Source organism: Delphinapterus leucas, chromosome 6, assembly GCF_059928025.1.
Source record: "Delphinapterus leucas isolate spDelLeu-1000000601 "Yukka" chromosome 6, BTC_Dleu_Yukka2, whole genome shotgun sequence".
Taxonomy (NCBI): Eukaryota; Metazoa; Chordata; class Mammalia; order Artiodactyla; family Monodontidae; genus Delphinapterus; species Delphinapterus leucas.
The window spans coordinates 22,765,597-22,771,978 of NC_143134.1; positions in this window are offsets into that span (position 1 = coordinate 22,765,597).

Consider the following 6,382-nt stretch of genomic DNA (forward strand, 5'->3'; position numbering starts at 1 on the left):
AGTGAAGATCACATAAGGGACACAAGTAAGTGGATCAATATATGCATTACAGTTCTTCAAGAAAGAGAAGGAAAGAAAGGGCAGAGAGCATATTCAAAAAAATAATGCCTAAAAACTTCCCTAATGTGGGGAAAGAAAGAGATATCCAGATCAAGGAAGCCCAAAAACTTCCAAAGAAGATTAATCTAAAGAGATATACACATAGACACACTATAATGAAATTATCAGAAATTAAAGACAGAATCGTAAAAGCAAGAAGAGAAAAGCCACTTCTTTATACATGGGAATCTCTATAAGATTAACAGACTTTTCAGCAAAAATATTGTGGCTCATAAAGGATAGGAACGATATATTCAAAGTGTGCAAAGAAAAAAAAAACTGCCAAGAATGCTCTATCCAGCAAACTTGTCCTTTAGAACAGGAGAGACAGAGTTTTCATAAGCAAAGAAAAGCTGAAGGAGTCTATACAAAAGTTGTTAAAAGGAATTCTTCAATCTGAAATGAAAGCGTGTGAATTAATTAAGAACATTAAAACACATGAAAGTATAAAACTCATAGGCCAAAAGATAGTTCAGAATACTCTTATATTGTGATGGTGATGGGTAAATCTCTTATAACTTTAGTATAAAAGTTAAAGACAAGAACAACTATAACTGCAATAATTTTTTAACGGATTCACAATATAAAATGATGTGAATTGTGACATCAAAGCATAAAATAAGGAGAGTGTAAAATTGTAGTGCTTTTGTATGTATTCAAAATTAAGTTGTTATCACCTTAGAATAGTCTGTCATAACTCTAAGAGGTTGTATGAAAGGCTCACGATAACAAAGAATCAAAACCCTTAGTAGATAGCCAAAAAACAGAGACAAGGATCAACACATACCACAACAAAATTATCAATTCACAAAGAATGACAGCAAGAAAAGAAGAAAGGAGTAAAAGAATGACAAAAAAGCCAGGAAACAATTAATATGATGGAATTAGTAAGTCCTTCCCTGTCAATGATTCCTCTATATGCAAATGAATTAAATTCTCCCATTAAAAGACACAGAGTGGTTTTATGAATTTAAAAAGAAGACCCAACTATCTGCTGATAACAAGAGTCTCATTTCAGCTTTAATGACACACTTACACTGAATGTAAAGGGATGGAAAAAGATATTCTATTCAAATGGAAACCAAAAGAGAGCAGTGGTAGCTATACTTATATGAACTTGAAGTCAAATACTGTAACAAGAGACAAAGAAGGTTACTATATAAAGATAAGGAGTACATTTACTTATAAGAGGACATACAATTATACATTTTTATTCCTGCACTATCAGAGCACCCTAAATATATAAAGCAAATAGTAACTAACCCGAAGGAGGAAATAGGCAGCAAATCAGTATTTCGGGACTTCAATACCCCATTTTCATCAATGGATAGATCATCATCCATAAAGAAAATCAATAAGGAGACATTGGACTTAAACTACACATAATACCAGATGGACCTAACAGACATATGCAGAACAGAAGAATACACATTCTTCCCAAGCATACATGGAATACTCTCCATGACAGATCATCTGTTAGGTCATAATGTAACTGAAATCACTGTATCATTTCCGACTACAATGGTATGACACTAAAATACATTATAGGAGGAAAACCAGAAATATCACAAACGTGTGGAGGTTAAACAACAGGCTCCTGAACAAAAGGGTTGAAGAAGAAATCAAAGGGCAATTGACAAGGTATTTTGAGAGAAATGAAAATGAAACACAATGTGCTAAAACTTATGAGCTGCAGCAAAAGCAGTTCTAAGAGGGAAGTTTATAATGATAAAAGTCTACATTAAGAAAAAAGAAAGGTCTAAAATAAACAACTAAAAAAACTCAAGGAACTAAACAACATACTAAGCCTAATATTATCAGAAGGAAATAAAAATTAGGGCAGATATAAATGAAACAGGGACTAGAAATACAAGAGACGACCACTGAAACTAAGAGCTGGTTTTTTAAAGGTTGGGAAAAAAAAGATGTGAAAGCCTTTAGCTAGACTAACTAGGCAAAAAAGAGAAGACTCAGTATTATCAGAAGTGAAAGGGGATATATTACCACGCGTAACAACAAAGGTAAAGGATCAGAAGAAATTACTATGAGCAATTTTATGCCAACAAATTAGATAACCTAGAAAAATGGGTAAATTCCTAGAAACATTTAACCTATGAAGAATGAATCATAAGGAAATAGAAAATATGAACAAATTACAAGTAAGGAGATTGAATCAGTAAATAATAAACCTCTCAACCAAAAGTAGTTCCAAGACCAGATAGCTTCACTGGTAAATTCTATCAACACTTTAAAGAAATTAACCATTCTATCTCAAACTCTTCCAAAGAACTGAAGAGGAGAGAAAACTTCCAAACTCACTTTACAAGGCCAATATTACCCTGTTACCAAAGCCAAGGAAGCAAACTACAAGAAAATAAAATTAATGCTCAACATGATTGATGAGCACAGATGCCAAAATCCTCAACAAAATATTACCAAACAAACTTCAACAGCACATTACAAGAATCATACACCATGACCAAGCAGGTTTATTCCTGGGATGCAAATATGGTTCATCACATGTAAATGAATAAATGTGATATAGCACGTTAATAAAATGAGGGATAAAATCATATGATGATCTCAATGGATGCAGCAAAAGCTTTTGACAAAAGTGAACATTATTTCATGATAAAAACTTGGCAAACTGAACAGATACAAAAACAAGACCCATATATATGCTGTCTACAAGAGACCCACTTCAGACCTAGGGACACATACAGACTGAAAGTGAGGGGATGGAAAAAGATATTCCATGCAAATGGAAATAAAAAGAAAGCTGGAGTAGCTATACTCTTATCAGATAAAATAGACTTTAAAAAACAGAATGTTACAAGAGACAAGGAAGGACACTACATAATGATCAAGGGATCAATCCAAGAAGAAAATATAACAATTGTAATATATATGCACCCAACATAGGAGCACCTCAATACATAAGGCAACTGCTAACAGCTCTAAAACAGGAAATCGACCGTAACACAATAATAGTGGGGGACTTTAACACCTCACTTACACCAATGGACAGATAACCCAAACAAAATATTAAGGTAACACAAGCTTTAAATGACACAATAGAGCAGATAGAGTTAATTGATATTTATATGGCATGCCATCAAAAACCGCAGATTCAACTTTCTTTTCAAGTACGCATGGAACATTCCCCAGGATAAATCACATCTTGGGTCTCAAATCAAGCCTCAGTAAATTTAAGAAAATTGAAATCATATCAAGCATCTTTCCTGACCACAATGCTATAAGACAGGGAAAAAAAACGTAAAAAGCACAAACACATGGAGGCTAAACAATACGTTACCAAATAGCCAAGAGATAACTGAAGAAATCAAAGAGGAAATCAAAAAATAAATACCTAGAGACAAATGACAATGAAAACACGACGATCCAAAACCTATGGGATGCAGCAAAAGCAGTTCTAAGAGGGAAGTTTATAGCTATACAAGCCTACCTCAAGAAATAAGAAAAATCTGAAATAAACAATCCAACGTTACATCTAAAGGAACTAGAGAAAGAAGAGCAAACAAAACCAAAAGTTAGCAGGAGGAAAGAAATCATAAAGAGCAGAGCAGAAATAAATGAAATTGAAACAAAGAAAACAACAACAAAGATCAATAAAACTGAAAGCAGGTTCTTTAAGAAGCTAAACAAAAGTAATGAACAATTAGCCAGACTCATCAAGAAAAAGAGGGAGAGGACTAAAATCAATAAAATTAGAAATGAAAAAGGAGAAGTTACAACAGACACCACAGAAATACAGAGGATTATAAGAGATTACTACAAACAACTATATGCCAATGAAATAGACAACCTGGAAGAACCAGACAAATTGTTAGAAAGGTATAACCTTCCAAGAGTGAACCAGGAAGAAATAGGAAATATGAAGAGACCAATCACAAGTAATGAAATTGAAACTGTGATTAAAAATTTTGCAACAAACAAAAGTCCAGGACCAGATGGCTTCACAGGTGAATTCTATGATACATTTACACAAGAGCTAACAGCCATCCTTCTCAAACTCTTCCAAAAAATTGCAGAGGAAAGAAAACTCCCAAACTCATTCTATGAGGCCACCATCACCCTGATACCAAAACCAGACAAAGATACCACAAAAAAAAATTACAGACCAATATCACTGATGAATATAGATGCAAAAATGCTCAGCAAAATACTAGCAAAGAGAATCGAACAATACACTAAAGGATCATACACCATGAGCAAGTGGGATTTATCCCAGGGATGCAAGAATTCTTCAATATATGCAAACCAATCAATGTGATACGCCATATTAACAAATTGAAGAGTAAAAACCATATGATCATCTCAATAGATGCAGAAAAAGCTTTTGACAAAATTCAACACCGATTTATGATAAAAACTCTCCAGAAAGTGGGTATAGAGGGAAACTACCTCAACATAATAAAAGCCATATAAGACAAACCAACAGCAAACATCCTTCTCAATGGTGAAAAACTGAAAGCATTTCCTCCAAGATCAGGAACGAGACAAGGATGTCCACACTCACCACTATTATTCAACATAGTTCTGGAAGTCCTAGCCATGGCAATCAGAGAAGAAAAGAAATAAAAGGAATACAAATTGGAAAAGAAGAAGTAAAACTGTCACTGTTTGCAGATCTCTATACACAGAGAATCCTAAAAATGCCACCAGAAAACTACTAGATCTAATCAATGAATTTGGTAAAGTTGCATGATACAAGATAAATGCACAGAAATCTCTTTCATTCCTATACACTCATGATAAAAAATCTGAAAGAGAAATTACGGAAACACTCCCATTTACCATTACAAGAAAAAGAATAAAATACCTAGGAATAAATCTACCTATGGAAACAAAAGACCTGTATGCAGAAAACTATAAGACACTGAAGAAAGAAATTAAAGATGATACCAAAAGATGGAGAGATATACCATGTTCTTGGATTGGAAGAAGCAATATTGTGAAAATGACTATACTACCCAAAGCAATCTACAGATTCAATGCAATCCCCATCAAATTACCAATGGCATTTTTTACAGAACTAGAACAAATCATCTTAAAATGTGTATGGAGTCACAAAAGACCCCAAATAGCCAAAGCACTCTTGAGGGAAAAAAACGGAACTGGAGGAATGAGACTCCCTGACTTCACACTACACTACAAAGCTACAGTAATCAAGACAATATGGTACTGGCACAAAAAAGAAACATAGATCAATGGAACAAGATAGAAAGCCCAGAGATAAACCCACGCACCTATGGTCAACTAATCTATGACAAAGGAGGCAAAGATATACAATGGAGAAAACACAGTCTCTTCAATAAGTTGTGCTGGGAACACTGGAGAGCTACATGTAAAAGAATGAAATTAGAACACTCCCTAACACCATACACAAAAAGAAACTCAAAATGGTTTCGAGACCTAAATGTAAGACCAGACACTATAAAACTGTTAGAAGAAAAGATAGGAAGAACACTCTTTGACATAAATCACAGCAAGATCTTTTTTGATCCACCTCCTAGAGTAATGGAAATAAAAACAAAAATAAACAAATGGGACCTAATGAAACTTCAAAGCTTTTGCACAGCAAAGGAAACCATAAAAAAGACAACCCTCAGAATGGGAGAAAATATTTTTAAACGAATCAATGGACAAAGGATTAATCTCCAAAATATATAAACAGCTCATGCAGCTCAATATTAAAAAAACAAACAACCCAGTCCAAAAATGGGCAGATGACTTAAATAGACATTTCTCCAAACAAGACATACAGATGGGCAAGAAGCATATGAAAAGCTGCACAACATCACTAATTATTAGAGAAATACAAATCAAAACTACAATGAGGTATCACCTCACACCAGTTAGAATGGGCATCATCAGCAAATCTACAAACAACAAATGCTGGAGAGGGTGTGGAGAAAAGGGATCCCTCTTGCACAGTTGGTGGGAATGTAAATTGATACAGCCACTATGGAGAACAGTATGGAGGTTCCTTACAAAACTAAAAATAGAATTACCATATGACCCAGCAATCCCACTACTGGGCATATACCCAGAGAAAACCATAAGTCAAAAAGACACATGCAGCCCAATGTTCGTTGCAGCACTGTTTACATTAGCCAGGTCATGGAAACAACCTAAATGCCCACCTACAGACAAATGGATAAAGAACATGTGGTACATATATACAATGGAATAGTACTCAGCCATAAAGAGGAATGATATTGGGTCATTTGTTGAGACATGGATGGATCTAGAGACTGTC